At 42.2% G+C, this 15973-nt stretch overlaps 2 long non-coding RNA genes across 3 annotated transcripts in view; both read left to right on the top strand.

The window, feature by feature from the left end:
* Positions 1-2506: 2506 nt before the first annotated feature.
* The window catches only part of LOC113599261 (uncharacterized), a 78227-nt gene continuing 64760 nt past the window's right edge, over positions 2507-15973 (top strand). The window contains exon 1 of the long non-coding RNA XR_003420020.2: positions 2507-2674. This is a non-coding gene — a long non-coding RNA (uncharacterized LOC113599261). The remainder of the gene's footprint in view (positions 2675-15973) is intronic.
* Positions 3178-15973, top strand: part of LOC128313924 (uncharacterized) — a 29983-nt gene continuing 17187 nt past the window's right edge. Inside the window, exons 1-2 of one of the 2 annotated variants that reach the window (XR_008295043.1) lie at positions 3178-3790; positions 12383-12501. This is a non-coding gene — a long non-coding RNA (uncharacterized LOC128313924). The remainder of the gene's footprint in view (positions 3791-12382; positions 12502-15973) is intronic. The other variant, XR_008295044.1, reaches the window with a different exon arrangement.

Here is a 15973-nt window from a genome sequence, read left to right as displayed (position 1 = left end):
GAAGGGGGAAAAAGGTAGCAAGCAGATCTTTACAAGTCTATTAAGGGAGAGTTTAGCGATGTTGGTAATTTAAAGTCCATTAGGAAGCAACATTTCATTCTCAGAGCTGGGGGTCTGGGACAAGGGCCTCTGGCCAACACTGGCCTCTCACTTAAGTCTCCTCCCCAGGGTGCTGTGATTTCTCTGGGGTCTGCTCATCCACTCTACCCACCCAACCCCCCACCCCAAGCCTAGCAGGCATCACTGACCTTGGGTAAGGTCTCTTTGGCTAGACACCAGATGGCAGGTGATAACTCTGAAAAAGAAGTCATGGGATGTATGAAGGGTAGAACAGAAAAGGGGTAACCTACCCAGTAAGGGTATATGTATCTATTGTGTCTTTCCTCTGCAGGCAGCTGTTCTTTCCTTCTTCTCCCAGAATTCACCACTTTCATTGTGTCATCAGCTCCACTAGAATCTTTTTGGTGGAAAATCTTAAGTCAAAATCTTAAAATTTTGAGGTATTATATTATTGGGGTAAAGAGCATGGGCATTGGAGACTGGCCTGGATTTGAGATCATCACTCACTAGGAGTTTGCTCTTGGAGAAGTTACTTAGTTTTGCCAAATCTCATTTTCTTATTGCAAAATGAGGAACCTTCCCCCCATAAGTTTGTTGATAGGATAAAATAAGATAATGCATATAATTTAAAGCACAATGCCTGGCATAGAGTAAATGCTCAATTTTAGCTACTAGCTGTTAAATGCAAATTAAGTCAATGACTTTAGAAACTATAAGGTGGAAGTGCTGGGTCTGGCTCTTTACTATGCTCTTCACTCACTCAAATGAGGCAAGGCTCCCTGGTTCCTGTGCTTCCTAAAAGAGGGACATCGTGTTCCATTTATGCTGGAGGATGCCCAATGGCAACAGTTGCCTTTACAACTCAAATGCCCAACCAGTTTTCCTTTCTGTCCATTTTTAAGAGGTTAGCATTGCAGCTAGCCTGGCCATTCAGAAATCATGGAGGCAGTTAATCTAAGAAGAATGTGGTATAAACTCTGGATCTTACCCCACCTTGTGACTCACTCTTCACAAATGTCACTTTATTGCCCATAGAGGCATGCTCCTGGCAGCTAAACTTTTCTCACAAAAATCAATAGGCTGGGCTTCAGAGTTGTTTTTCAGGCAAAAGGAATATTAATTGGATACAAACCAGAATCCTTCTAAAAAATTATTGAGGGGCACCTGGGGGGCCTCAGTTGGTTAATCCTCCGACTTCAGCTCAGGTCATGATCTCGCAGTTTGTGAGTTTGAGCCCCATGTGGGGCTCTGTGCTGACAACTCAGAGCCTGGAGCCTGCTTCCAGTTCTGTGTCTCCCTCTCTCTCTGCCCCTCCCCTGATCATGCTCTGTCTCTGTCTCTCTCAAAAAAAAATAAACATTAAAAAAAATGATTGAAAGGTGGTTGATGGATGATAATGTGATGATAGCTTGTTACAGGAAACTCAGAAGTTCTGGATGTATATCCATGTGTAGTCATTAAAGATGACTGTAAGGGCAAAATAACCATGTCTCCATAGTTTGGTCCAGTCAAGACTGTCTACCAGACTGAATGAGAATTTTGAATGACTTTCTCAGAGTTTGTGCATTGTGGCAGATTCCAATTCAGAATGCAGAGTTCTCTCTGTAGGTAAACTTTATATCACCATGGCATAATCTCTACAGTACATAACACCTGAATATCAGAGAGAAGAAGGCAACAACCTGAGACCTGAGGAAGACAAGGCACTTAAGATTAAGTATAGAATGCAACCATTCTGCCAGAAGTTTAAGAAGGGAAGAATAAGATATTATTCTCCTGGGTGGGAGGAAGGCCAGAGAGAAAGAGTGAGGATTCTTATGCCTGATCTCTATTTACATAGCAAGGTAACCACTCCTCTTGGGGCTTTGAGCCTCTGTTGTTCACAGGGACCCTTCTCTCGGGGTCACACGAGTGGCCTGGAGAGTTGGTGCAGAGTTCTAGCCTCACTGCACTTCCCAGATGCCAAGAGGAAACATCACCGTGGGCAGAGGGTGAGAGAGTTAATAACTGTCATAAGACTTTTCTTCCTCTGCCATACAATGCTAGAGCTTCTCTCCCGCTCTTTTTGAAGAAGTGCGTTTATGACTGATCGCTCAACACCTTGTTGGTTCTGATTGCAGAAAACACACCTTATAAATATATGATAACCATCCTGTAATAGAGAGTGTGACAATTTACTTCACAGTGCGTTTCGGGCTGCTAATTGATCGTTTCAGTCCAGGGACGATTTGGAATAAATTATAGCCATCAAAAGGATATCACAGCTCATTTTGGTGGAAGGCTTTCCATGTCGCTTCGCGTACGTCTCCAGGAGAGCGCCGATTGCACCAGCTGACGGAGAGGAGGGGTGGGAGCCAGCGGCGGAAAAGGAGGCCAGCGGGGCGGGGCCGGCGGGGCGGGGCGGGGCCGGCGGGGCGGGGCGGGGCCGGCGGGGCGGGGCGGGGCGGGGCCGGCGGTGGCGCGCGCGTGCGCGTGCGCGCGAGGCAGCTGCAGGTCCACGGCCGGACGGTAGAGGCCTCCCTTCTGAGGAGGCGGCGCGGCCGCAACCGGCTGGGGCTCTGCTCCCCAGCTCGCGGGTCCTTCCCGACGGAGTCCCTGCGCGGCCCGACCCAGTGTGAGTATTCCCCACTCGCTCTCTTCCTCCCGCAGGCGGCACCGCCTGTTCATTAGAGGTGAGAGCGTCCGCCGGGCAGAGGGCCCTGCTGGGGGCGGGGGTGCTCACGTGCGGAGGGGCTCACCTCCTGCTCGCTGCTGCCCCTCAGCGGGGCTTCCCCAGGGGGTGGGTGGGGGAAGGAAGGTAGAGGTGCTTTCGCGGGGCGAGGCTCTTAGCTCCCGGAGCCGGACTAGCGAAGCTTGGAGTCGCCGCGGCCCGGTTGGGGGCTTTGTGTGCAGTTTAGAGTCCGTAGCTCTGCTTTTCACGGCGCAGCTGGGGAAGAGGGCTCATGACAGACCCGGGCTCGCGGGGAGTGTTGCCCACCGCAAACCCCAGGGGAGGGCGAGGAGAGTGCGGGTCGGGCGGTTGGCAACGCGAGCCCGCGTGGGGGTCGCCCGGGGCCGGCGAGTCGCTCGCTGGGGGATGCGGTGAGAGCGCCGGCCAGAAAGGTTAGGTGCCCAGACACTGCCCACCCCTCACCCGAGAGGTGTGGAGCCGATCGCACCCCCAGACCCTCGTTTCGTTTTTATTTCCCAGCAAAGTGCGTGCCGTCGCCTGGCGGTCATGGAGAAGGGGGACGCAAAGGCCTAGCCCTGGATGGGATTCGAATTTGAAAAAAAAAAACAAAAAAGTTTTTCCTATTCCTGTCGCAGGCACTTGCCTTTCTGGTCTCCCCGCCTCGCCCACGAGACCTCCAGGCAACTTTTATTCTCTTCCTAAGTTGAAGCGTAAGCAGGGTTGAGGCCCTTCAGCTCACACGTAACCAACCCCTCTGTCCCAAGTGCTCAAAGTCGGGGCTTCGCGCGGTGCTCTTAGTTGTTTACTCCTCTGTCACGCTAATACGTTATGTCAGTCTAGGGCACGGATGTTTCCATGCAGGTGATTTTGACAGCAATCACCATACCAAGCTATTATGAAGTGTGATGTCAGTGCGTTCTGGAGGACGGATAATATATAAGCCAGTTCTTGACACGCTATCTTACAAGGAAACATCTGAGACCATCAGGAAGAGGCATTTTAATTCACACACCAAAAATATTTTGTGTTTGGTTGACATCTTTCAAAATGCTGAAAGAGGTAGTAACATTTACCATTTTGTAGGTATTTATCAATATACTCACAAAAGTCCCCCAGGAAGGAGGAGGGTTTTATCTTCTTGCTGTTCTATCATATATGCCGAGGAACAGAGATGTTATGTGTCCTACCAAATAGTCCACAGTAAGTCAGGGAGAAGGCGCTATTTATGAAACCAAACGTCTTCTAAAACTGGAATAATTGGAAAAGTGAGGAAACTAGTTGTGCAAGAAAATCATCTGGTAGCTTAAATGAGAGGCCCATATGCTTTTAGTACAAGTGCTGGGTATGTGAAACGTACAGTTTATCTCAGGTATGGAATTCAGGTAAATATTGTGTAAAGCTCCAGTCTTAATGACTACTTAGGTATTAGTCTTGGGTATTAAAGACTGATTTTATCAGGAGTCATTTAAAACAAGGGATTAAGTTCAAAACTATTGCGAGGGCCCTGATGAATGAATTCTGACATCTGAAGTCATCCAAATCTAAGCAAATACTTTAGGCTTGATACTATATAATACAGATTGTATTTACACAGACCAAATTCTGTAGGAGTCACTTTTACCATGGACTCCGCATGTGTTGACTCAAGGTATGATTTTCTTTTCCTCCATTCATTAATTCAATAAGTATTTATTCATTATCTGTTATAGGTCCTCCGTTTCACTTTGCCATTGAACATGATCCCCATAAGCAGCTAATAAATAATTGTTGAAGTGTAACTAGAATACGTGTATCTTCTCCTGGCCCCAGGAAATTTGAGGAATATTATTATGAAAGAGTTAAAAACTGTGGCTTTTCATGTATACAAATGAGAAATTGGATTGATTACTCTCAAGTAGTAAGTCAAGGAAAGAAAAATTGCAGGTCAGGAAGTTTTCTCCAGCTAGTAAGTGCCCTGTCCCTACCCAGTGGCATGTGTTTGTTTGTTTGTTTGTTTTTCCCCTCCTTAAGGCTTTAAAAACAATGTTTAAAGGGCTTGCGTGATGGAATGGGCTTATGACATTCTTTTAATTATTTTAGAATGTCAAGTTTTCCTAAAAATGTCTTGTTCCTCATATGGTATACTGGACTATCTGGTTTTGTGTGAGTAAAGGCATGATATTTTTAGTTAAAATCAAAGCCACATACTCCTTTCTCTCCCAATCTGAAATAAGAATGGCCTACAGTTAAGTCAAGCAAACAAACACATCCCAAGTAATCACAAATACACCTGGTTAAAACTCATTTTCATTGGTTTAATAGAAATAGAAAAAACATACCCAATATGTCTATCCCGATTATTTATAGTTTGAATGTTTTTGTGGATAATGCTTCAGATAATTCAGAACAATGCCTATATTCTTGAATATCAAGACATTTCTGTGTGAAATATATAAGATGCACCTAAAGAATGTCAAATTTTGTGAAGTACAGTAATAGAAGATGTTAAGAATAATTTTATCTCTACTCTAAATGTGTGCTGTAGAGCTGAAACTGTGTAACCAGGATATGACTATAAACTGATGTAGACAACTATACCAGGACTTGCACATATATTTTAGTGTGTCTTTATCCATCTAGTCATCCTGGAAGTTTGCAATGATGCGTTCATTGCTGCCATTGATCAAACCTGTTTTGGAGCTCTTCATTAGGCACTGTTTTCAAAACTCACAGCACATCTTGTTAAAAAGCCTAGGCAGTGGTAAGTCGTCTTCTTTTGTAGACTTTCAGTGCCCTGAAGAGTAGGGAGACTGATCAAGTCAGGGTAGTATAATTTGGGATCAAAACAATCAGAAGGACAATTAGATGGCTTTCTTTAGTAGCTTTTAAACTAGTTCTAAAGTCATTATACAAACATAGTTTGGATAATGGCAGCACCATTGGAATAAAAGTAGCTGCCAAGGGACAGCTTTAAGAAAAGTGCTCATTTGGAGCTGTACATTCTCTTTGATTGTCAATGAATTATTAATTTAACAGTCATATACATGTATAGTACAATGGTATACAGTACAGAGACATGCTCAGAAAGTTATGTTGTCAAGAATTTGGTTGATTTGGATTTTATGAGAGTTCAGTTTTGCTGCTATGATTACAAAAGCTGTTAAGTTCTAGAATATGGAAATGGATAGGAAAAATTCAAGATGTCATGGGCTAAATTCAGGATTGCCATATATAGTTCTATAGAATTGGTGCTCACATTCCTTGAAATATAAAAGAATCATACTCAGTTAAGAAACCAAATTTCACCTGTATTCTATTTTGTGAGCAAGGCATTCACCATTACCAAAAAATTCAGTGATCCTTAGACTGTAGGTTAAATGTAACCTGTGGGTTGAAACGTTTGTCATTTTTAGTAGTTGGTTGTGAATACAGACCCCAAAGTAGATATGTATAGAACCACTGTGTACTGCTTTAAGTTAACAATATACTATCAAAATATAGAATCATGAAACTCCTCACCCAGTGAAGTTAAACTCTTATATTCAAGACCAGAATATGAGAGAGGGAATAGAAAGACTACGAAAAGAGAAAGAGGTAGGTCATGGGAGTTTTGAATCATAATTAGTTGAATTTATTTGAGGGAAGAGTTTATAATTCCTTTCCAAAAACCACTAGCAAACAATTTAAAATCTGAGGGAATAGTTGAGATTCAACTCCAGCTGAGACTGTATGGAGTACCAAGAAAAGCAGAAAGAATGTAATTAGCTGAGTAGGAATTTTTCTAAGAGTTCAGGTCTAATACCTTAGTATTATATAAAGGGCCATGGGATCATTAGTGATTAGCAGGGATTCAGACCATAATGATGAGAGATCAAGGCCAGGGGACAAAGATGAAAGAGCCTTCCAGCTTAAACTGAATGTTGCAAATGCTGGTGCACTTACATAGGGAAGGTCAGCCAGCAGATAAAGAAATAGGGCAACAGTCCCAAAGCAACAAATGTGTTCTTCTCTTTCACCCAAGAGTTAGATTGGATATGGAGACTAACCAAGTTTGAGCTGAGACGAAAAGAATGACCTTATTTCAATCGTTTATAAGGTCTGGAAAGTTGAGTCCTGTCTGCTTTGATGAGCTTGGATATTGCCCAGAAATTAGGGAAGGGGACCTGCTGGGTCCTGGATACCAGGGCTACATATCCAACTTAAAGGTCAGTGAACAAGGTAGACAGATCCAGTTCTTTTCTGCGTAGACCTGGTTTGTCCATTAGGTAGACTAAACAACTCCTAAATTTTACATTATAAGTACAAGGGAATATTAGGTACCCAGGAAATCCTCAATAGATATGACAATGGTGGAAAAATAAGTGACGTAATGTTAGCCTTTCTTTTGAAATGGCTAGCCTAACCATTATGTCTATTCATCTTCTATAGACTTAATAAACATCCAAATGTTTCTTACTTTGAGTCGAAATATTAAATTTTGTGTATAGGATTGGGATGAGGAGGCTCTTAGTAGTTTAAAGCCCATCTCTTTATTAATAGGGTCCTGGTGGTAGATTTACAAAGTTCACATGTGGATCCAGAATATAGGAAAGGTGAGAAATTGCCCTGAAAATTGGGAAGTGTCATGTGGTAGAAAGAAAACTGGACCAGGAGTGGAGACCAGGTTTACCATGTACCAGTTGTGTTACTTGGAGTAAATTTTGGTTTCCTTTTAGGCAAAATGTGTATCAATTATAGTGGTACCCCATGGATCTACTTCAAAAGGTAGTTTTGATCCTAATCTGAGATGAAGTAAATGGAAGGACTTGGTTTATTAAATACTGTGCAAGTGCAGGATTTTGTGTGCCACTGCACAGGTTTTGTAGGTAAAGGTAAGGGTTGTAACTCTTGAGCTATACACATATTTAAACCAAAATATAAATGAAGATGGAAACTTACCTTTGGGAACTTGGGAGAATAGAGTGGTTTTAGCATGGTTACTAGAGACAGGTGGATAATGTAGTCATTATTTCTCCTTTCTCAAGTTCATAAGAAGTAGTACTCTGTTGCCATTGCAAGAGATTTAAAAAAAATAAAATAAAAAGCTTCCTGAAGGGCTGTTGGTTGTAAAGAAACCTGCCAGCTTGCTTAATACTATCAAGTCCAGATCTTCAGCATTGGCACTGAAGACACGCTCTCCATGTGGGAGGAAAAGTAGCCAGACTTCCAGGCCTTGTTTTTTGTACTCTCAGAAGTTCTTCTTTTCTTAGACATTTCATTAATTCCCATTGCCATCTTCATATCTTACGGGAGGACAGAAGCTGATTGAAGTTCCATATATTGGTATAATTGGTCAGCTGTGAACATTTTTTTGCAATTGTTATTCCTCCCACAGGAGCAACCCATTTTTGCTGCAGAGATAGCACAACCTCCCCCCAACCCCTTGCAGGCTTAAAAAAAAATTAACACTTGTATCTTTTATTTTTTCTACTTTCCTCTGTGTATTTAAAAGTTACAGAGGCTCTTTTTCTTTCCCCAGCAGCGGCTCCAGCTCACAGAAACACAAGTACAGATACAGATAAGACAGCATCATTGGCTCCCACCTACAGGGGGCATGGCTCCAAGACAGGAGGGGAGAATAGAAGGAGAGGTCTGGGATGTTATGGGGCAGTATACACTCATCTTTCCTTCTGTCGAGTTTCAGAATCTACCCTACTAAAGAGTAAAAACAGTGCCCCTTGTCTGAAGTCATTGGTTAAAGGGAGGTTTCCTGGAAGTTTGTTGAATATCTTCCACACAGTGATACTTCATGAATTCACATTCTGTGAGGCACAGTGTATTTGAGCCAGTGTTGTATATTGCAGCATTTGACTGGTTTCAGGTAGTCTGTGTTTGAATATCACATCTGTTACTTGCTGAGTGGTTTGGGCAAGTTTCTTAATCGCCCCGAGCCTTGTTTTCTTTATCTGCAAAATGACAATAATAATAGTATCTGCTTTTTAGGATTGTTGTACCTGATTGTTTAGGATTGTTGCTGTGTGCTCAGCAAATGGGAGCTATATTTTTAGGCTCTGGGGAGTGAGAAAGAAATACAAAGGAATTTCCATTTTCAAGGAGCTTACAATGTGGTTGGAAGGGACTGGGTAAAAGAAAACTGACAAGACCGTGCAGGGCAGAGAATAGGCATGCCGTATAAGTGTTGCAGATAATGAAGAGTTCAGCAGTCTGCCAAGGACTAGGATGAATGGTGAAAGATTTCAAGATAGAGGTGGGAATTATCTTTGGGATTTACAGGCTGGGTGGGATTCAGATATATATGGTGGAGTTGAGAAGGCATTGCGGATGGCCGGGAGAAGTAGTGATCAGAACACACAGTATAGCAGGGGTGGGAGTATGCCAGAGTGGAAAGTAAACCAGCTTTTGAGCCAGATATATAAGCATAAGAATCCTGTCTCTGCGGTGAGATTTTGGTTGGACAAGTATCTTAACTTCTTTAGTCTCAGTTTCTACAACCTGAAAATGGGTGTAATCATATCTCCTTAAGTTGAAGGGGTTAAATAAGATAATGTTTGTAATGCCTAACATGGTGCCTGCCACCTCACAGGTGTTCAATGAAATGAAGATAATCCATGTGGTGTTTTGAGAGGACAATGGGAGGGCTGTCTGAAGAGCTGTCTTGCCTTGTGTAAACTAGTAGTGGAAAACAAACCAGAAATGTCCAGTTAGGGAGAGTGGTGAGGAGGCTTAAAGGCCAATTTAAGGAGGTAGGGCTGTTACAGGCTATCAGAGCTATCCAGGGCTTTCCAGTAATGTGAGGGTTTATGGTAGTTAATATCAAGGCACTCTGAAAGCTGTTTTGGAAAAAGGAAGAAACTCACTTTGCACATGTAAGGTGACAGGTGTATAGATTAGGATAGTGGAAGGGTTACCAGACCTGGTTGACCTGGTCTCTCTAAAGTTTTTTTTTATAGACAGAGCTAAAGACTAAACAGTGTGGATTTAGGGAACCTTTGTGTTTTGTTTTGTGTGTAGACTCCTAATAGTGTCACTTGTCCAGAATAAAATCAGTATAGACCCACAACTTTGGAAAATAGAACTCGATGTTCAGGACTGTAAAAGGTGGGGAGTAACTTTAATGCTAAGTAAGTCCAAGAACTTGCTTTAGCTTAAAAAATAGCCCTTTAAAATTTTTTGTTCCTTTCTCCTTGTTAATGAAAATGAGTTTGTGCCTTTCGTTGGTTTCCACGAAGACATAAGTACAGGTCATTTGTAGCAGTGTAGAGTTTGAGGTTAGGATTGTAGTCACATTGGGTTAAACGGTGAGGTAGCAAGATGATAATTTTGATGACTTTATTTGGTGACATTGTGATTTGGATGAGAAAATGCTGTCCTTTCCCTTTGGTTTAGAAGTGATTTAATTAAAAATACAAACCTAGGAAACAGTTTTGGATACAAGGGGATTTATTTATATTGTCTCTCATTTTCTCCTCACCTCTCTCTTTTTTCTGCCCATTGTAGTTTTGTAATGGGAGAATAAATGGTAGAGAATTGTTTTTCTAAAGAAAGTTGCATTGATTATATGGACACCAGTTTTTAAAATGTGAGGAAATTGCAACTACCTATTACTTTTCGGTGGTAGGCCTTAAACATATTAAGCAGGAAAGGATAACTGACCTACCATTGATTTCCTGAATTTCACTGTTCTCCCATCTGGGGGCAAGGGCAACATGGTGCTAATAGCTCTGAGGTGTCTGGGGTGTCCCGGTAGTTAACTGTAGCCAAGTATTGCTTCCCTTGGAAGGAGGATGCACATGCCAAGGGGATTGTGCACAGTGGTTGACAAACATAGAAAGGGGATAAATGACAAAGGAAAAGGCAGGCCCTGTGAGGTTAGAGGCAAAGCAACCTGGCTTAGTCCTGTTGCTTCTGAGCAGGGGCAAGGAGTGTATTTCATTTCTCATCCCTTGAGTTTATTTAAATTATCTGTTGGGGTGGGGGTGGAAATAAGGCTGATTAATACTAAGATGCAAACATGAGGATTATACCCAGCTTCTGATACTCCTTTTCACTCCATCTTGGAAACTGAAGACCACAAAAGAAACTTGTTGGAAAGGAAGGAAGGAGAGAAAGCAAAATGTATTTCTCCACTTTTTAATGAGAGGTGTTTTTTGAATATATGCTATTTGGTATTTTATATTTTTGGTATCCATGCCACCCTAACAGATCATCCACAGTAGCTCCTGGCTGAAGCCCTGGCCAGCAGGGTTTGAACCAGGGGCAGGTGGTATTGGACAGAGGGTATTCAGGGTGCTGCTGTCATTAATTTTGACGAAAGAGCCTCATCAGAGACCACATGTCCCCTCCTTGGTGGGTGGCATTGAGCCTTGGAGAGGGCCTCCATGCAGTTTTCAGCCTTGCCCCCTCCTCCAACCCTTCTGCCTTCTGCTTCTGCAGTGGGACCTCTCTCTCTCTCTTCCCCCCCCCCTTTTTTTTTCAATTAAATGAATTAATTACCAGGCGTTTAACTTTTTGCCAGACTCTTTCATTATGCCCAGAGTTGTTGCTGAGCGGCAAAGGGAAGTAATAACATTCGCAGTGAGGGGCAAATCCTGTTAATGAACAAATTAAAGTTCAAACAGTGATTCAAGTTCACAACCTCTCCATGGCTCTTCTCTTTAATAAGAGTTATACATGTTACTTTCCTGCTCTTTTCTCCTTTTTATTACTTTTTAAGCTTTTCATCAACACTGCTGGGGCATATTTGAGGCTCCCAGCCTTTCAGCCCTGACAAGGACTGGAGCACTTATAATCCCATCTTAATTTGGCAACTTTTGTAAAACACATAAAGGACCCAGGGTCACTTTTGGTCACCAGGGCCCAGTGACCATCTAGCTTCCACCTCCTTCCAGGGCTCTGTGGGTTGCTTCTCTCCCTACACATTCCTCTTCAGCAATCAGGATCTGATCACTCACCTTTCTGCCCCTGGGCACCGCTTTGCCAGGTGGGGCTGCAAGGGTCTGAGCCTTTGCCTCTCTCTGTCCTGTTGTCTTCTCCACCTACTGGTTGCAGCCTTTAGGGGGAAGGGGACTTGGTGAAAAGAGGGAGGACCTTCAGACTAAAAGCTGGGAACCTTTACAGGGAAAGGATCCCCTCCTGGCCACCATTGTTACCAAATGCTGCTTGCCTCATTTAGGGGACCACGCAGATGCTGAAAGGCCCAAGCCTCATTGGCCCAAACCAGAGCCAGGCAGGGGCCTGGTGGGGAAGGAGCCCAGGCAGTATTGGGTGCCTGCCTACTTCTCTCTCTCCCTCTTTTTTTTTCCCCCTCCCCATACTGTGGATTGCGTGGGGGTCTTTTCCACCTCCGTGCCTGGCTTCTCACCACCATTCCCTGAGAGTGGCTTGATATAATCACCATGACAACTGCAATCTACGAGCATACACATAATAGAGATGAAATAGACAAAAGATTAGCATGCCATGAAAAGTACAATAAGTTTCTTATTTAGCATTTAGATAACTGTCTTTCCTTCGGAGCAAGCTTCAAAGTTGAAGCCAGTTTAGACCAAGAGGATTAATTCTTTCTCCCGCATGCTTCATTGAATCTCTCATTACCAAACTTTGTCTGTATTGATGTAAGATTTGATTGAAGATTAGAGCATTTAGCAAATCTTGCTTTTCTGCATGTATCAGGTCCTTTCAAGCACGGATCGCAGTGCCCAGTGGTCAATACCCTTACTTTTATCCAGTGTCTGCTTCATTTAAACTTAATCAACTCCATCAACGAACTGGAACAGGGAAACGTCCCTGCGGTAAGAATGTTGTGCTTTTGTGGGATAATTCTTTGCTCTTTCCCGATCCGTTGCCGTTAAACCTAAAATTGCACTATGATGAACTTTTTTTTTTTAATCAATATGATAATGACAATTGGGCCTGAATGCTCTGGTAGGACTTAGACTTGAGCTGAATCTGGTTTCCATCACTAAAACAACTTCTGGTCCTATGATAGTCCGCCTCCTTTTGTGTGGCTTTAATACCTTTTCTTCCCTGACATTGAATATTGCTCAAGCTGGAAAATGATGCATCTTTGTGGGGAAGGCTCATATGTCACAGCCAGAAAGTGAAGCAGACCGATTGGTTGTGTGAATTATCTGACTTGCTGCAGTGAATTATTTGCACTGTTTCCCTACCTAGTCAACAAGTTCCTGAGGTATAGTAGAGATCAATCAAAACTGACAGCCTGCATGTGAAGGCTTTACTGTGTAAATCTGGCGCACTCATCCTAGCCATGCCGGCCCTGGCATCTGTATATCATTTTTATACTGCTACCAGTAGAGCAATTTCAAAAGTATTTGCAAGGAAAATGCGTGTCCCCATCTGTTCCTAGAAGCATAAATGTGCCACCTTCAGAGGGTTTTCACTGGTAATCATATCTTTAATGATCAACAGACTAGTGATATATATTTTTCCATAAAATGGGGTTTTCTTCACTTTATTGTGATTGGCTAGAATAAATAGCTTTTCCATATGTTCGGGAGATAAAATATAAGATTAGCAGAGGTCGTTTGTTGGATAATAAACAAAAGAAACAATTCATTCCAAATAATCTTTGAACAGAAGCAATGACAAAATTAAGTTGCAATAACAGAGCATCTGAGGCCCCACATCAAAAAACAGACCTTGTTCCTCCTTGGAAAAGGAGCCGTTTAAGAGTAGAAACTTAGAGTCTCCTAGAGGACTCTGGTGGCTTATTTTCATGAGGCAGGGGAGGGAAGGAGCAGGGTAAGAAGGAGAGGCTAGAATAATACTTATTTGTTCTACTTCTGTTTTAAAGTCATATTTCCTATCCCTTTATTTTTTAAATTTATTTTTCAAATTCCTTTCCCTTTATTTTACCTGCTATTTGCCCATCTTCACTGCAGCACCCTCAGTAAGTGTGTTCCAAAAGTAAGAAAATGCAACCTTGCTGAATTTCTCTTCAGGCCTATAAGGAGATAGGGATGATTCTTATACTTAAAAAATTAAAAGGCTGGCTTCCTCCATGGGAGATTTCTCTTCTTTCATAGGAAAGGGTGACCTTGAAGAGCCGAGCACAGTACCTGCCTTTAAGTGAAATTCCAGAGCCATGCAAAAGCTGTCTCAAGATAGCCAAGACCCACCAGGAACCCCCTGGGAAGTGTTCTTAGCAATCTGATCCCACCTATGTAGGTTACAGTCTGAAGATACAATCAGGCCCTGACCTGCCTCCCCACACTTGTACCCACGCATGTATTCTCCACACTCAGCACCCAAGAGGCCCACCCCTTTTCAAATGCAGACATTCTTAGTTCTGTAGACACTGTTAGAAGTTTGGAAACTTCTCCAGGATCTCTGTTAGATGTTTCCACTGCCTAATTAGTAATCTTCAATCCTATTTTATTTGCAGAGTTGGGAGAGAACTTCTTGTTCCACAAAGGACTGACATTAGTTGTAAGATGCCTGAATCTATGTAAACAATGTCTTCAGCCTTCAGGCTCTCCAGAAAATAGGTGTAGAGCTGTTTAGACCTGTTTTCTACAAGTCAGGAATTGAAAACGAGAAGTTGGGATGGGAGTTTCTCTGAAACATTGAAATTAAGAGCAGTTAGGTTAACTGTTCAGCTGATTCTTTATTGTTATTTTTACCCCCTTGGGACAATGTGGGTGTTGGGGGGGGCGGATTCTGTCCTTTCTGTATATGTTACCCTCTTCACCCCCGTATTCCCCAGATTTTTTTTTCCTCTCTCCAAATGCCTACTGCTCTCACTGCAGCAGGAGTGTATAGGTATTAGTTTGAAAATTGGAAATGTGGTGTTCAGGCTGATCCCAAGCAGAAAGTCTATTAGCATCTTAGACCTGACTTGTGTTAATTTCCTGGCCCCAGTGAGGCTTGGGCACACTGACAGATCAGTAGAAAAAATAGCTCACTTAAGTCTCTGGCCAGAAGAAGATGGGAAAGCTACCAACAAAAGATTTTCTTTTAAAATTTCCCCTTAATCTTAGAAACATAATCTTATAGGCTGGGTTGTACATAGGTAAGTGTAGACTTTATAGGATTTACAGGTAGATCACATTTTGCCTGATCTGAAACCGTACTTGCTATAATATTACAATTAAGACTGAAAGAAAGGGAAGTCACACTTGTGGTTGCCACATTGTATTGTGATATACTGCAGATCTGCAGTCTGGAGTGAATTTGCTTGCTACAAGGAAATTCTGGCATGTGTTGTGTATGAATGAAACATGATTTACACTCAGTTCAAAAAATTGAATTTCCTGATTTCTATATATCTTAGTTTGAAACCCATTTTGCATTGAATTTCTGTGTTGTTTTTAGAAAATGAAAAGAAGTAAACTCACCAACTGATTTTATGTGGGAGAAATAAATGTGTGATGTTTGCTCCTTCCCTTGTCCAGGAGGACGAGGCTGTTAACTATAGGTGGGACATTTCCCACTCTGTTCTCCTGTGTCCAGGGGTCCTGTTTAACCTACAGATCTCTGCCAGGAATATTGCTGTCCACACGGGAGTGGAAGACACTGCAGAGCTTACCTTTGGGGCTCAGGTTGGCTGAAGCTCTGAACCATAGAAATGCAGGCATCTAAGGTTTTCCTAAACACTAGATTGGAGCCATTTGCAACATATAGTCCTTTGCTGCTTCAGAACCACAGACCCTCTACATGTGTATATCCATAGCAGATATGGACAAGCATTGCAAATTTTAAAAACAGACATACTATGTTCAGGGTGAAAATTACTGCAGCAACAATGCCATCTCTTTCCCTCCAAAGTCTCACTGCCACCAAGCAACCTCATCAATAAATCCAAGCTTATTTCACTGAAAATGTACTTAATTCCAGAAAAATTACTAGATATATGTATGTAGCAATATTATTTGTTAACCAGTTTTATGAAAAAACCTCTCCCACCTTAGAAGAAAATATTGAACCTTAAACTCTAATTCAGATATTTAAAAACATGTAGTTTAATACAGTGTTATTTTGCATATAGTGTCTCATGATTGTACTATGCATAGTATTTGGTTTTTTTAGATACCCCTTAACAAGACAGGGGAGCAAGCAGTATGGTGGTTTGCAAAGAAGTTCAGATTTTAAAAATAAGCTTAAGGAATTGCCTGTTTTGATTAAGGAAAATAAACTCAATTGATTGTTAAAACAAAATGAACTATTAAAACTTAGTGCCAATTAACAATCTTTAAATTACTGATAAAATGCCACCTAGATCTTAAAAATGCCAAGGTGTTTAAA

This window comes from Acinonyx jubatus, chromosome C1 (assembly GCF_027475565.1).
Source record: "Acinonyx jubatus isolate Ajub_Pintada_27869175 chromosome C1, VMU_Ajub_asm_v1.0, whole genome shotgun sequence".
Taxonomy (NCBI): domain Eukaryota; kingdom Metazoa; phylum Chordata; class Mammalia; order Carnivora; family Felidae; genus Acinonyx; species Acinonyx jubatus.
The sequence above is the reverse complement of the archived record's forward strand: the minus strand, read 5'-3'. Positions and strand labels throughout refer to the sequence as shown.